Raw genomic sequence first — 17928 nt, forward strand, 5'->3', positions numbered from 1 at the left:
GAATAATATTTCGTACTTTTATTATAAAGTAATTAAATTTATTGCTTTATTTAATCTTCTGTATTACTCAAAAGATATATTGCGGTAATGTAATTAATGTAATTAAGATATGGGATGAGATAAGCTCTTATTCGCATTCGGCAGTACCAGATATGCACGTTTATCTGCGCGTACGTATCCGATTACAAAATGCTTTGCAAAAACATCTATGATCATATATAAATCTCAACACGATCAATTCGAACGTAACGTGCACGAAAATTTTTATCGCGACGCTATGTATCAATGTCAAGCGGATATCCGGCGGAATGAACCCGAGGAGCGAACCGGCAAATGATCCACCGATTAATCTCCAACACCCTCGGGAAAAATTCAATTAAATTCGAATTGTGACCGTGGAGAGAGAGAGAGAGAGAGAGAGAGAGAGAGAGAGAGAGAGAGAGAGAGAGAGAGAGAGAGAGAGAGAGAGAGAGAGAGAGAAAATCATAATCCGCCTCATTGTCTGCGCACAAGGATTAAATCTGTCGATAAAACTCGAAACAAAAACTTCAGTTTTATTTCTCTTTTTGTCACGCAAACACGTTATGTAAAATTTCCCGCGTGCATGACATGCTATAACTTTTATATTAAATCTATGGAAAATTTTTGAATATAGATCGTACGAGAGAAACATCCTATATTTGATGTAAAACATCGCCCTTCTATGTCTCTCCATTAGTCGTTATCGTCATCAACAATCTCGCAATAAAAACATGGAAAGCTGATATTTTTACACAAAAATTTGTACGCAAAAATTGTACGCAATTTTATGAAAAAAACTGACCACTTATGAAATGACGGCAAAACGTTAAATATACATAAATAAAACTCAATCATTCCTATGTTAATCAGTGTGTTTATCAGATTTTTAACTGGCAAATAACAATTCTTCTTTACATACAGCCACTCTGCGCTAATTGGATCGCGATTTTTCCTACGTTACTTTAGAAAATGGGATTTTCCTTTCTGTCGTGCCGAATAAAAATTAAGGCAATGCGTCCGCGATAGTGAAAGACGCACCGTCATTTGTACGAAATGGAAGAAGCGAGGAAGTAATTTGTGCTTGTCCCGCGCGCGCTTGTCGAATCCTGTCGGGAGTAATAATTCATGTCAGTGGCCTCTAGCTACCACTGCCGGGTATTTTACCTGATATACAGCACGGAGTAGAATATATCGACCCGTTAGAAATAGCCTTGCAGGTCAGCACGCAAGTTTTTACATTAACTACCATCGACCCTTCGCGTGGCAAGTTTGCTTATGGCATATGGTATCGTAACTTACATAAACGTCGTGTATTACGTTACCTCCCCTCAGTAGAAACACTCCACGCTGATGTGGGACGAGAAGATTTTTTAATTCAAAAGTTCGGAAAAAACTCGAAAATATCGACTTAAATACCCTTCGATTGATTTTTCAACACTTTTGCGCTTCTTAAACTCTTTCTATGTCACCTAGAAATCGATCTTCGAAGTTTTGTTTGACCGCTTTGTATCTTCAAACGTGGCTTTAAATTTCTGCATTATTGAGCATTATTGAGCTATTACGGTCAACAACTTTAAATTCTCACATAACATATCATTATGCATAAGAGGTTTACGTATATAGAGCGTTAAAGAGGGTCGTTTACTTGTTGAATGTTCGGACATTAGCGCACAAATTGGGTCTTCTTTCATCGTTAAAAATACTTTGATACTCGCGCTAGAACTACACGGAATCGGATTAGAAACAAGAACAACGTACGTCTTGACACATCAGACGTTCCCTGATAAGTATCCCAGTTGCCAACAGAGGAACTCGGACATGACGGGGAGATGCACAATAAGTGTTGGGTTACGACACAAACTTGTGCGGGACAATGGACTAACGAAACTATGGTCTTGCGAAGACACAGCTAAGCGTGGGTTATCGGGTTACCGGCAGTGCCAAGTTACCGGGAATCGTGTAGCTTGAGGGTAGCTCGAAGATAAAGGACTGCGAAAAGTGCCTGCGGAACCCGTGGGAAATTTCGTCCCGCGCAAATGCGCGGTTCTTTGCTTTGCATCGTGACGCCGGTTGTGATCGATATAGCACGAGGCCGGCACACGGCACACGTTTGCGCGCATTCGCTCTCGGAGAAAGCGAGATAAAAAAGAGAGCATCGGTATGATGCATCAAAAGCCTCGATGAGACGCATGATCGAGTGCACTCGCGATGATTACAACGATGACCAACGGGCGTCTCGCGATAATTAATCTTGGGCACGCTGACAGCGTTCCCCGTTTTATGGGTAACTACGGGCAAATACGGTCTCTATACGATGCGCCAATTTCTCGGTTCTGCATCGATATACTCTACGGGCTCGAAGCTTGGAATAAAGCAGTCTAATATAGACCAGACGCACACGAAGAAGGTACGACGCGAGGGTAATAGGAGGGAGAGTCCGGCGAGGCGTTTGACAGGCAAACAACCTTCAGCCATCTTGTTCGATGACAACGGTGCTATTATCTAGTCAACAACGTTATTATAAACCGCTACAGCCCAAGTTCCATCGAGTGCAAAGCGATTTAGCGACAGTTTACCAAAGTATAATATTCCGTCGTATCATGCGCAAGAGCGGCTTTATAGTTCCTGATGAAATGCCTTGGGGTTTCTAAAATTTATGTCCGTCATTCTATAATACATAATCTTAGACAACAGATTGCGCTTTCATACAAGTTACATACGCCGTGATGAGATATATTATGCGAATTTAGACAGCGATATAGCGTTTGGACGATCGTTTGGACGATCGCGCCGGAGCAAGAATTGGCCCGGCAGGATGGAATAATCGCGAGCGATGCCCACGATGAATGAAAACAATAGGCGGCACGGTAAACGTCATCGCGCGAGAGCGCGGGCCGCGAAATGGCCTCTCCAAGAGGTTCTCTCACGTCCTGATGAAACCTCGAAAAGTTCCGCTCGTACCGTCATGCCGACGTCCACGTCGTAGGCCGAGCTTTTGAGGAATTTCATAAACTTTTGTCGTCTGGAAAGTTAGAGGCTCGCCCGTGAATAGAGATCGCTTCTGCTCTCTTCTGGTCGCCCTATACCGAGATAGGTGGAAAGCAACGCGATAGCGCCGCGCTGTACATTTCGCGTTCGTCCGCCGGTCGACGGCGAAACCGGCTGAATACAAGGAGTATTATGATCCCAAAAGCCGTCTCTTTATGCCGGTTATCAATGGTTCTTGGAAATACAGAGCAATAGGTGTAAACGTTGCATTGTCCACTCGTATCTAGGATAAACGCTGCTCGCATATGCTCGCTGCACGCCAGCGATCCGGTTTCTGGTCGTTTTTCATTGAACAATCTCCCCTAACTCTCGTGCGGAGTCGTTCACTGATATTGCCACTCGAGAAGAGCGAACGTGCATATTTGAAGTGTACGCTGTAGAAAATGAAGTGATGACATATCCATTGTTATCTTTGTAAATGTGATAAAATATTTGTGACATATATCTAGATGTATATGCGTATATTATTTATACATAAATGTAATTTAATAATGTATATATTTATTTTTATATATATTTGTTTTTCTTCTGGATTAATAAAATAATTTTAAGTTTATACGGATATATATTTATAATATTAAATATATAACATATTTATAATATGGTATAAATATATATGTATGTATATGTCCAAACTTAATAATATTTTTTAAATCAAGACGTAAAATGAATTATCTTGCTATATAATAATAGCATATCATAAATATAAATCTTCAATAAAATAGTGATAATCTGTTTGTAACAGTATTGACTTTTCTCAGACCGTGTCGTTAAAGTTAGACATTACAATCGCGTTTCGATGCAAAACAGATCGCATACTTGCCGCACATGTGTGCGCAATGTCGCAGCACGTGTCGGAAGATGTAGGCACGCTCGCCAGTAATGCGCTGCGCATGTAAGAAATGTATAGTCCGTGACATTAATTATCATGTTTTAGGTTGTTCGATACTCGTGGGAACTAACTCCAACAATTTGACGTATAATCAATATCATAACGTTTTAAGATTTAATGTGCCCAATTTTACAGAAAAAATATGTCTATTAAAAATATATAATATAAATAATATCATAATTTTATAATTTAAAATCAGCATTGTCTACGGAGATATATTCTATTAATTACAAATTGGCAGAAATAATTAAGTACAATTATTTAAACATTTTGGTACGTTTTTATAATCGTATAACATATATATTCTTTGAGGATTTTGTTATTTTGACATAATAAAAATATCACAAGTATGCGCCAAATGAATTCAAGTACTTTTCCTGCACTCGTACACACGATTATTTTGTTTGGCACTCGTCTATGATATCTTAGTCTAGATATAAATATATACCTCCTATAATCGATAACACCACGGACGTTGTAAATTTAAACCCGTACCTAATCCCGTAAAACATAGACGTCAGAAGCCATGAGTGTACGTGTGCCTGAGTGTGTGTGTGCGTGTGTGTATATGTGTACTAACTTCCGCGATAATATGATTTGCATATAAGATCTACGAGATCTTCCACTTGAGAAAATAGCGCTAGTAAATTGTCGATATTCACAAACTCGTTCGGACGATGCGGTAAAATCTCAAGGATAAAAACGCAGATATATCTGTATTAACACTTTCCTGAGGATTCGCTTATCTATAAAATATCTCACGCAATTTTATACAATATTTTCCCTTCGCACTTCTCGAGCATATCTTGCATCTTTTTTAGTTCAAAAGTTGCATTAGGTAACAAACTATTATTCTGATAAGAATAAATTCTTAAGTTTGTATAACAATTTTTTATCAAGATGGACTTTACTGTTACAATTACAGTTATTTTGCGACATAAAATATATACATAATTCAAGCTTTAATATCATATCATCCGTTGTATCCAGCAGCACACCAAACGACATACATGTATAAACCATTGCATGACTACGCGCACCGCGGTAATCAACGAAAAATCGATCTGGAATTTTATTCTAACAAGCAACGACCTGGGTGCATACACGCGATATTAGAAAATTCCGTTATACGACAGCGCGCGCGTATTTAATAGGTTTTTACGAGACGCATTATATATACGAACGTCTCCAGTATTTTTATGACAGAGGGGTATCCGTGACGCTTAGACTCGTTTATCACCACCGTTATCGCATTATTGTTCGTTAACGGCGATATAAAGGATATATTCCGCTCAAAGGGAGCGTCGAAGGTTGGCCAGTTGCATACGACGGCGCGCGGCGTCTCGTACCTTACGAGACACGCAGTGTCAGAATCAAGCGAGGAGAGAGGGTCGGCTAACATAAATACGTCCGGGGCAGGTGTTCCGTAGTGATTGCCGGCTCCGCCACGTCATTAAGCAACTCTGCCGTGAAAGTTACTCGGACCGAAATAATCGCGAGCGGTTAATACGAAATAAAACTTACGGCGAAACGCGATTGGAAATTTGCGTCGTATAGTTTACCGGGGCACAGTCGCCACCTCTTATTACGTAACCGGCGCGACAGCGGAAGAACGGCGGAGCTTTCCGGAACAGAAGCGCCTTTGGTGGAAGCGAGTATACCGCTACTGGAGAACGAAACACCGTGTTACGTTATAATTTTACGCAAATTTGTACTTCGTGTGGGAGCATTTGTGCTCCCGAAGAAGGAGTCTGGTTAGCCTTATTCCTATGTCTTAAGACAATGCAGCAATGTAGCAGAAGGATGTTATCCCTCGAATAATTAACAGTCCGTATTTCTAACAAACGAAACTGCTTAACGTTGTAACATATTGCCGGCGGGCTTCGAGAATTCACCAGTGTTGTGTGATAGGGAATTCTGGTAGCTCTCGTCTGCAATGTGTTAAGGTACAAAAAGACGAGCAATGCAGCTGCAAGATTCGCTGCAAGCGGCACAAGGTTAAGGAACGAAGTAGATTATAGACGATCGGAGAACTTTTACACCCCGCAAAAGAGAAACATATTGGTAGAATATTAGAAAGACATAATGTGGAATAACATATATATTATTTTCTTTTTACACTATTTATATAAAGTTTTAAATTTGCACGTTTATGCTTTATCATTATCATTATTATTTTCATTTTTATTTTTATAGTTTAAGTTTTATAGTTCTAGTATTAATAGTATCAAAGGTATAAGCTTACAAGCAGTTCTCTCTCTCTCTCTTTCTGCAATTCAATAAAATTATTATTATTATCAGTATATCAATAAAACTCTATGGAATAACAGTAAGTACATATAAATAGTATACATATGAACAGACTGCTAAAAATCCTCTTAAATATTTCGTGATAATATGTACTTTGCAAACTATCATTCATGTTCACATTACCCTCGACATTACCTAATTAGAATAAAATAATTGATCATGCCTGAATAGCTGGCTAGGCTGGTTATTGATTCGGTTATCACTCAAAAATGCAAGAACCGAGGAAATATAAACGTGCGTTCATGAATAATGAGCGGCAGTGCCAACTAGATTGATACGCGCAATGCAAATAAGAATTACATTGGAATAACCGAGCAACGAAAGCTAATAAGAGACTTCATTAAACGAAGCGAATGGCGGAAAAGCGCGGTAGCCGTATCATGCAGAATATAAAGGGAAAATTAAAAGAAGAGTTCAAGCATCAATGGGGTAATGGTATAAACGCTGAAAAATGAAATTTTCAGAGCAAATGAAAAAACTGGTTGGTAATTCAGTTGTAGAACAAATTATTATAACAGAATATTTAATATCTCGTTTAATATATCAAAAGCATTCCATTTTGTACATTTACACATTTTGTACGATTTCCCACTATATGGACATGTATATACTATTTTGCAATAAAATAGCGATGTAGATTGTTTAATGAACAAGGGATTAAAAAAATATTTGCCTATAGTTTTTCAATGATTGAGAAGCTAACATTGCATCACGCATGGAATTGTTAAAATATATTTATTTATAAATTTTGTTGATTAAATAAAAAGTTTATACTTTTTTCAGACGTAGTTCGTTAAAAAATAAATGAGAAAAAATTATAGAGATTTATACTTATATATAATAAATCTCATTAATGATTTAATGGCCTCAATTCCTCGCCTGTCAAAATTACTCCATGTGGTTTAGCAAGTCTGTGGTCTGGTAGTGTCCCAAGTCCTTCAAATATTATATGGCTACGCAAGAACAGGCCGAACACCCGGCAAACAGGTTTCCTGCAGGCGACGCTATTGTGCGGTAATTTAAATCAGTATGTGCCTTTCGGGTCCGTTCGATAATCGTGAAGATTGTGGATATCGCGGATCGTTTCTTTTATAAAAGCTATCAAATTTCTCTATACAGTTTGAAGTTTGAAACATATAATCTGATTTATGAAACAATTTTGCAAACTTTATATTAATTTCTCTGACATGAGTTATGGATATTGTGGCAGCAAGACGCGATCGAAAAAATAACAAAAGCAGCAATATTGAAATAAAATATCTATATGTTGTTACATCAAGATGTGATAAATTTTATAAATAAATTTTATTCTAGAGATATCATACCTATAAAAGTAATATAAAAACTTTATAACAACATTGCTACATTTTGCACTTGAACAATTTTATTGAAAGATGTAGCAATGATGACCACTATTAAGTTTCTCTATAAACTTACATTTTTGCAACATTTAATTTGCATTTATTTCCTTATATAGTATAATCAAAAAAATTAAATTTATGGAACAGTAATCAATGTGAATAAAATTAATTCAATGCGACACGCTGGATGAAGTTATCCCAGGATTTTCATTCAACAATGTCGAATTTAGTTTTTTGGTCACTGTCAGTCTCGAATTGATCGCGATGAGCGAGATGGAAGAATGTTGCGAGGCATATATGCGGCGAACGGGCGCGAAGAACAGTGGAGAGGATCGCATACCTGTGGAGCAGGTGTTCCATCGAAGACCGGCTTTTCGTTCTCCTTCGTCTCGCGCATACATCTGCACAGTACTCTCCCGATCGCTGTATTTACTTACGAGTACGACACTCGCGCACAGATTTTCTGAGCACGACCGATATCGAATGTGCGCTTCATTCGCTTCAAAAGATTTTCTACGTGGAAATCCGATTTTCCTCAACTTTGCATCGAGCGCCATCGTAGTTGCAACTGTGAAATTCTCACTGATCGTCTCGTATCTTGCGAAAATCGCATTAAGTTCACCCATTAACTTCATTCAATAACATTATCCATTAATTTTATCCAATAATCCAAATTAACTTTATTCACATTGACAAAGGTCACTCAATAATTTATAAATCTTCCATTTTTTCAGAATGATTATGCTTAGCAGACAGAATGCGAATTAAATGTCATAAAAAAGTAAAACCGACGATAATCTAAATGTAAAAAAATTGAAAGCGAAGTATATTGTAAAACGTAGAGAGCAAGATAGCGTGGTCACAGACTATCTACTTATAACAGTTATATCGAGTGTCTAAAAACTGAAATTCTCTGATCACAAAATATCAATAAAATCGATAAGTCAGCCGATAATTCGAATTAAAACACAGTGACCATTGTAAATTCTCGAAACATAACCGTCGTTATAACGACGTGTGACGAATTCGTTGATTAAATTACATGTTTGCGATTGTACAGACACCCGGAGATTCTGCTGTGCAATTAATCGTCGACAATGAGCGAGGGAGGATCGATACGCGAGGTCGTACGAAATATCCGAGTATTTCGCTTGCGCACGCTAAAATTTACTGCGTTTTAATTACGCTCTCTGTAGCGCCGCTCCAATTGTTCCGGCCAATGCACTACGCTCTGCGACTGTTTATTGCGATAAATCGCCGTAAAATTTGAGTAGAACCGATTATCGATTGTTATAAACGTGTTTCGTGCGCTGGACGGACGTACTGAGTTGCGTTAACAACGAAACCGAGTTAACATCATATTCCGAATTCAGATCAGCTGCTAGCATTACAAAAAATAGCAAATGTGTGTTTTAAATCTGTATCACGTAAGTACCTATGGCATAATTTGTTATTGATCAATCAATCAAAACATTAAAGATGAATATTAGTATCAATATTCGTCTCAATACGACGAATATTATTACGAGTTTATTATACTGTTTCATTATAGCAAGATTTGCACGTAAGATTTTATTTAAATAAAAAACGGATATTTTTGGAAATATTCATAATTATTTATTAAATCGCTTTTGGATGTCATCAAATCGAAATATCCTTTAAATCTGTATCATGTATATATATGGCATAATTTTTCATTAATCAATCAATCAAAATATTAAAGATAAAAGTTAATGTCAATATTAATTTCAATACGACGAATATTATCACGAGTTCATTATACTACTTCATTACAGCAAGATTTTACCTAAATAAAAAACGGACATTTGAAAACATTCTACTTATTTATTAAAACCGCTTTTAGATGTCGTCGAATCGAAAAATATCCTTTAAACTTTCCGTTCGTTTCATTTCACGTTGAGACAGAAATAGTAACAAACATACACGCGAGTATCGAGTCGTCCATTGAGTCGAGTCGTATTTCTGTACGCGCGCGTATGGTCTCGCGTTAACTGCATCGCAAATGGAAACGGTTTACGGGAAGAAGAAAGAAGGTGGGAAGGAGAGGGAACAGGACGTTGACGCAAGACAATGATATGGACCGGCCGTTACCGCCGGGCGACAATCGCGATGCAACAACTGTCGATCGTGACTCGAGTTGCGAGTAATCGAGGAAATAACACGTGCGGTCGATACGATACCGCCACGCCGCGCCGCGCCGGCATCCGCGCCCGTTCTTTCCCTTTTCTCGTACCTTCATTACTCGCGATGTCCCGGCCGCTCTTTCACACACAGTCTCTCTCTCTCTCTCTCTCTCTCTCTCTCTCTCTCTCTCTCTCTCTCTCTCTCTCTCTCTCTCTCTCTCTCTCTCTCTCTCTCTCTCTCTCTCTCTCTCTCTCTCTCTCTCTCTCTCCTCCTTCTCTCCGTCTTGGATACGATCGGCTCCGGAGTATCCGGAACAACTTACGGCAGCGTACAACAAAAGGCGAGAGCGTACGTGCACCGTAACACAAAAGCCGGTGTGCTGCGGTTCGCGCCACGCCCATTGCTTATACCAACTTATACAAGGAAGAAGAATATAATACCGTTTATTGTTAAGTGTGCTCTTTTTCAGCACATGCGCGACGGGTATATAGCAACGTGATATATAAGGCACGGTAATTCGGTCTAAGCCGCGCGGAGCCGCAAAGAACTTCAATATATTCTGTATCGTATTCCCATATCATTAACGAATATACAATTAGACTTGATAGGTGTTCCGCAGGAATCCGAGCCAATTTGGCATATAAGTAGCATTTTATTAAAGTCGTCCGATATCACAAAAACTGATGCCGCGATTCGCGCCACGCCCATTGGTTACCGAGTCATACAACGAAGAAGAATATAATGCGTTGTCGTTAAGTATGCTCATTTGAAGCTCATATGAACGACGGAAGCGCGAATAGGATAGATTGACGTAAAGCGCAATAATTCGCTCTTAATCGAGCTTCATCGAGCGCATGTCCAATGTACATCGATGTCCAATGTACCCATTAACAGGGGCAGGTATATATTTTAATAAGTATGAAATCAATCTCTTAATACTTTATCAAAATTAATTTAATATGATCAGCGAAATCGAGTTATACAAATAAAAGAGCAATTTCCGATTTTATACATCACGATGAATAAATCCTCATTAGTTTATAAAAATTTTATTTCATCTAAAGTAATTTTTTTAAATAAATAATACAAGGGTTATTTTTCTTTATATTATACAATATTTAAACAGCGATGATTGTTATTAATATTTGAAAAACGAGGACGCAAAATCCAGGCAGACTATAACACTGATTCGTAGCGTAGAAAAGTAATTATTCCATAATTTTTGTAATAAACATTTTGTCTTAAATCGCATCAGTCTGTGAGGATATCTTAAAAACTCACGCGAATTTATCGTTCCTAACTTTTCATTATGTTGGCAAGATATAGGCGCGTTTTTGTCTGGAAAGTGTTGACGACGTTGCGCGCTGCTGTCTCGAGACTGTCGTAAACTCTACGATAACAAATTCGTTTACTGTGGTAAAACCGCGCTCTTTACTCGCTATCTCCGTTGTCACAGAAATGAGGCTCATTCGAGTGAAGTGTGTGTGCGCGCTCACCGTTAAATATATACAGTAAATTATCTAAAACATCCCGACAACCCTCATATCCTTTCGGATTTGCGTTCTGCAGATATCAAGCTTGAGAATAATTGTGTACTTTAGACTGAAAAGGAATTTACCGTGTTCTTCTTCCGCGTGAAGATTAAATTTCCTTAAACTTTTCCTTAAGTCGGCAAAAACGAATTCACTTCAACATCTTACTTGCTTTGGTAATGTTTCAGTGTTAAACAGTAAGGAAGTGTCATTGAGTAACAAAATCAATCAGTTTTTTATCCATCAGTTAAGTACATATAAATTCGTCTCGTAGAAAAACTCTCCGGCTACATTCGGAAATTATGCAATTATGCGAAGTATTGTATATAATTATATAAAAGCTTTCTCACAAAGTTTTGTTGAAATATAAGCGCGGCATATCGCTAGAGTACAATAACTCGCTACGTGTCGGCACGGGGAAAGGCACGATTTCGAAGGCGTCTCCGAACGACGTAAAATCGATCAGGAAGCGCTCAGTCGAAAATCTTCTCGCGAAAGGAACGGCTTCAACAAACAGGATATGAAGTCATAACCCACATCCGTCGTGGTATACGTACAAGGTAAAAGCTGGAAGCTCCCGCGGATTTTATTCATGCATTACGTCTGTAATGTCAATCTGTTTTCACGTCACGACCGAAGCCGGCATAAATACATTCTGTAAGGCGATGTCGATTAGTTCACCTCCTCTATGGCCATGAATTATGGAGCTTACATAACTTTAATGCGATATAGCGCGCGGCATTACATCGCCTGATTTTAACTACATGCGTCCAATTTCGCCTCACGCAACGCCGAGCGAGAGTAAATTCATTCTCTTTCCCCGCGCGACAGTTAAATTATTGCTTCCCTTCAGAAAATTATTGCGACGATTTACGGCGTGTTACAAAGTAAGCGGAGCAGAAGCGAAAAACTAATCTCAGAGAACATTGAAATTCTAGATATATAAATGATAATTACAGAACGTACAAATGATATGAGAGTACAACTCGTAAGAATTTATTTACGTAGTTATATTTAAAATTGTTTAAATTACTATGCTCGCGCGTTACATCTCATGATTAGTTTTGCGAATTTTCGTTTCGAAAGGTCACCCGATGTACCGCGTGTCTGCAGAGTGCTAAGCGCCGCTGCCATCCTCCATGGATGGAGCTATGTAGTTCTCATCTTCTCATATTCGGGAAGCCGCCTTTCGGAGAAAAGTCGCGACGCTATAAAACGAACCAGCAGACTTTCAGCCCTTGGTAAGTAGCGGCAAAGTCCACCTATCAACAAGCCGCCGCGTGTGTTCGTTAAGCGTGCGCGGCTGTGTACGTCGAGATAGGAAGAAGGATGGTAAATATTATACGGGGAGGTAAAGAGCACCGACACTCTCGCTCGCCGTCTACCCCCTCATTCAAGCCTGGCGTGGTATCTTATGATATTGAGGGGATCGGAGCATGCGTGTTAGGGATTACTCACTTTTGCCAGGTCGACCACCCCTGGAATGCATGACGGCGGTAACGTATTTTCGAAGGGCACGCAGTTTACTCTGTTTTCCACGTGATTGAAACGAACCGCCTTCCGTCCCGGAAGAATAACGACCGAAACCATTACTTCTACATGAGACTTCGACGACTGAACCGTTTTTGTTTCCATCGACAAAATTTACACGAATGAGAAAATTGTTCTTGCAATTTGTTTCTTATAACATATATAGAATTATAAAATTTACTAATTATCTAAATTCTAAAATATTCTCGCAACAATAATTATATAAGAAACACAAGGTACAATATAAATCATATCTCGTATATATATAAATAAGTGTCACAATATACTTGCACAGCTTTCAAAGTCAAATGCCTGCGCATATAACTTGCGCGACAAAAAATAGACGTCCATTCATAAATAGATCGAGTCGGTTCCGGAATTATACGCTTCAGCGAATCGATATATTTGAAGAGAGTGGTTTTCCTCTACCCGTTTTGAGACACGCGAATGTATTGTACTAGCAACCCTTGTTCTCGACAGCAGCGCATCTAAAGTGATCAATCAGTGAGGTTTCCATGAATGTGCACTCAGTCACTCAATGTACTCTGCCCCTACCACGCGACGCGTCGCAAGCTGAGCTCACGCCTTCTCAGTTTCTCAGCCGCGAGGCGACACAATAACGAGACCCCGGACTGTTTACAGTGACGAAACGTATACGCCGTATGCGTCATAGCGGTGGATCTAAATCGGGATGGAGAGGACAACGGTGCCGTTGTACGCGATTTGGAAACACGCGCTCGGTCTCCCTGTGACCCTCTCTCACGCCTCTCTCGGAGTGGCCGGAGCGTGATAATCCTTCTTCTACAATGGGCGCCGCGTGCGACACGTGTGTACATACACGGATAACCCTGTCGCCTGTCACAGTCTTAAATCTAGTTTAGCTCGACAAAAATCCCGAGATTATCGAGCTTAATTAATCGTCGATCGACGATGATCTGTGCCGAATGCGTGAGACTCGACGTAAGCGCGCAAAAAGCACAGCGCAAAAAGTAATGAGATAGTTGGAAATTTGAAGGGCAGTCACGTCTCGTTGAGAGTCAATATTGCGTTATACGAGTCTCGTTAATATGGCTCTTTTAATTAAACCCTTCATTGTTCGAATACGTTAAAATCATGGGGCTCTGGACACAATGGTAATGGCGAGGAAAGTTTTATGATCTTACCTTGTCGCTGATTATTATTTATGGTATCGTTGTTTCTCATGTCAATTCATACAGAAATATACATAATAAAAATGTATATTTTTATTTTATTTAACGATTGAATAACTAATTGTGCTATGAAAAGATTGTATTTTTATTAAAAAAATATATCGTGCGCGAAAATTCTCTATTCTATATCTTTCATTAATTAAATAACGTGAAGCGGAATGAATTTAGCAGGTTACTACACTTCAATTATTTTCAAGGACGTTTTTATTACTCGGCAGTTCCTCGAAGATCGTTAAGGTGTTCTATAACAGGCTACGCTTTGCAGATATCGCGTGAAACGGTCGCATTTTAAAGTAAAAATCCGTTTCAATCAGGACTTGTTAAAATGTGCGTTAATAAGTAAGATTTTAACGATTTTAATGTACGTTACGTATATTTAATATACGTTACATATGTAATACATGCTACATGTGCGTTTATCCTGTATCTGGAATTTATCCACTGCCACGCTTAATCCTTTATGAACGAATTAAATGACTCAGCCGTGAACGTGGTCATGAACATTTCGCAATCGGATATGCTCCAAGTGTTCGTCGAATATCTATATATCTAAAGTTACGACATTCCGCGCAATATTCTTTTCACGAAATTAAACCCTGGCTTTAAAACGAAAAAGTTGATATCGTCGCAACGTAGACGTAATACTTTCGAATAACATTTGCATGATTTATCACGTACGTGAGCGTTAAGCAAACATTTCTTGCGCCAAATAAATTTTAAAATGTAAACAAGCATGGTGCAGACCGTTTGGCGCCAGATGGGTTCACTGCACTTTGCATTTCGCCAATATTTTTGTATTGTCCCATGAGACCCCGTATTGTCCCGTAGATCCCGCATACAGTTGTTCGATCTGTCTGCTATATTCGTGGGTGAATTTATCTGTCTAACGTTGCGCACGAAATCTCGCGTAATCGGCAAAAAATTTTTAACCGTTGCAACTCCGCGGTTTATTACAGAAAAGTTTATTGCAGATCTTTTATCAATTGCATTTTCGAAATTAAATATGATCAAGAAGGTAAACCGCTGATATAAAAAGCTTTCTCAATAATGTCCGAATATCATACAGACATTTTTTAATGTATTGTTACATACGTAATAATATTATTAAACGTACATACAAGATGTTACAAGTCAGGTCAATAAAACTTCAGGATCTTGTTGGAAATTGAATTTAAAACAAAAAAGTTCCTATAAATATATAGATTCGGAAACGCTTCGTTGAAAAGTTATATAGCTAATAAATTTCGAAGAATCTCGTTTTTTCGATAATTTTTAAAAAAATAATCCTTTAAAACTCTTCATTTTAAAAAAAAAGAAACAAAATAAATTTTACGGGTAATTAAATAGCAAACTAAATTACACCAATTTTACTTAATTCCGATAAGGCGTTTAAAAAAAAATAAACTCAATAACAAAAAAGCAGAAATTTGAAAAAATCTTTCTATGATCTTTGTAAATAGTAAATACTACATTCGTAACGTTCGTTTTAGTGTAACAATTAGTAGCTAGTTATTTTTGAAAATTATTTAAAGACGTGATTTTTTGAAGTTTAGCGTTTATTAACTTTTTAACGAAGCGTTTTCAGACCTATGTTTATAGTAACTTTTTTGTCCAAATTCAATTTCCTATAAGATCTTGAAGTTTTATTGACCTAACTTGGAACACCCTGTATATTACAATAACAAATGGCTTGCAATTCTTACAAATGTGATTTGTAAGTTTGCTCAAGAAATGTTTCTTCTAAAAAACCGCGAACTCTACGAAATTGCACAGTCATTTTCTTATTCTCTCTCCCTCTTTCCCTACTCTTTCTCTGTTTCTCTCTCCCCTCTCTCTCTCTCTCTCTCTCTCTCTCTCTCTCTTTCCTTCACACACACATACATCGGTTTAGCAATACCTACAATAATATACTTATATCTCAATTTCTACTCCTACATTGACCTTATAGAATAGAATTCTTCAGTGGTTTACCTGTGGCATGTAACACTATATATAAGACGACTCAGAGGAACAAAATAACATTTCAACAACAAATTTTACATATTTTAACTTCGTACACCTTAAGATCAATTTTTCCTTTTAATGAATACTTGATACAAGACATGTATTTATAGCAAATTCAAAGTTTTGCAAATAAAATTCGTAGTTTTACGCCAGCTCTTTTCTTGGTTGATAGAATCTGATCAATCCAGAGTCGTTTCTTTAACTGTCGAAAATAAAATATCGAAGCACTGATATTTTTCGAGAGGTATAAATAAAAGAGAAATAAACAATCTTTGACAAATTAAACTATTCTAACACAATTAAATATAAAAATTTTAATGCCGTCTCAAATTCCTTCTTATTCCTTCTTGAAGAAATTTGAATTTCAATCTAAAATATTAAAGTTGAATACTAAAATCTTCTATTAAAACTCAACCTCAGATTCATCAATTTACGATTGAAAGGGAATTTGATTTCTCCGCGACACTGTATAATTGTATAACTGTGATTCACCACGTACCTCTAGAGAGCGAAAGAATCCCGAAGGCGTTCCGGCGTGCCGTTCCACGGCGATATACGCGGATAATAAAGTCCGACTCTCGAACGCTGCGCGAACACTTTCGAATCACCACTCTGCGAACGATTCCGATTCCATCGCCAATATAATCCGGCAAGTAACAACAACGACGGCACGGCACGGCACGGCACGGCGCGCGGCGCGGCGGGTCGCGGGCGCGCGTATTTACATTCCGCGACTCTTTGCACGACCGTTGTCGGATGGCGAGGACGGTGCCAAGGGGGATGCCCGCAAGCCTCGACTCACACGTGTCCGCGATCACGCCGCGTTCTACACTCGCGCGCGCGGAACAACGTTAAACAACGCACTGTTTTCTCACTACACTGGTATCAGGTACGCCACCGTCCTCCGCGGCGTTCGCGGCTCCGCATCGGAGCGAGGTCGGGGACTGTCGAAAGATTTGTGATCGAAGTGCGTCCTGCGGCGAAAGATCGCGGTGTCGCGTCGCGGTGACGTTTTTACCTCCTCCGTTCTCCGTGTTATTATTTCTTTTTCTCTTCGTGCCGAGAAGACGCCGCGCCGTAGGTATGCCGTAATCGAGATCGCGCGTATTATGACGCAGCAAGCACCGGGGAGCTCCGGGCGCTGCTGCTCCGCGCGATTGTCAGATTCCGGAGAAATGGACCAGCGCGCGCTGGATCTTGCGCTCCGTTTCTCACGCAACAGGGAGGATGCCGAGGGGAGGCCGGGAGAAAGGGAGTGGGGACGGAGTGGCGACGAGTCGGATGCCGATTGATATAAGAAACGCGTTGGCGAGCGTGGCCGTTGGCGATCCGTCCCGCGAAATCCCCGCGAGAGCCACACACGCCGCCGTTCGTGGTGTGTTCCGGGCACGCGAAGGGAACGGCCGAAAAATCCCGTACAAGAGCACCGGCAGGTGTACCTCGGCGGACGTCCACGCTCGCTCTGAACTCTGAGGGTGTTCGGCGGCTTTGATCTCGTGCGCATCCGCGCCGCGCATTACGCTCACATCATTGGCCCGACGGACCGACACCGATCTCCCACCATTGACCCCGGGCCGGCAGGGAATGCAGGGATTCTCGATTCTCCTGCGGCAGGATTCTGCCTGCCTTCTGCCGATGCCTAGAGATGCTCGAGGTACTCCGTACGTAGTATCTGAGTATCGATATATACTTCGACTCCGCAATACACTGCTAACGAGCGTTGTCGGCATTGACATCTGACTTCTGGCGACCCCGGCAAACTAATTCTTTTCTCTTTACGAGTCGCTGGCACTTTATGAGTAATGCCGCTAAAAAGAGTATTGTTAGTTTATGACAATCCGTCTGCAACGTAGAACGATAAATACTTATAGATT

At 39.5% G+C, this 17928-nt stretch overlaps 1 protein-coding gene across 5 annotated transcripts in view; it reads right to left on the reverse strand.

Moving 5' to 3' along the window:
• Tinc (transmembrane protein tincar) overlaps positions 1–17532 on the reverse strand; it is a 124517-nt gene extending 106985 nt beyond the window's left edge. For all 5 annotated transcript variants that reach the window (XM_071797850.1, XM_071797852.1, XM_071797848.1 and 2 more), the window contains exon 1: positions 16554–17532. The gene's annotated coding sequence lies outside the window, so the exon portion shown is untranslated. The remainder of the gene's footprint in view (positions 1–16553) is intronic.
• Positions 17533–17928: the final 396 nt, after the last annotated feature.

This window comes from Temnothorax longispinosus, chromosome 2 (assembly GCF_030848805.1).
Source record: "Temnothorax longispinosus isolate EJ_2023e chromosome 2, Tlon_JGU_v1, whole genome shotgun sequence".
Lineage (NCBI taxonomy): Eukaryota > Metazoa > Arthropoda > Insecta > Hymenoptera > Formicidae > Temnothorax > Temnothorax longispinosus.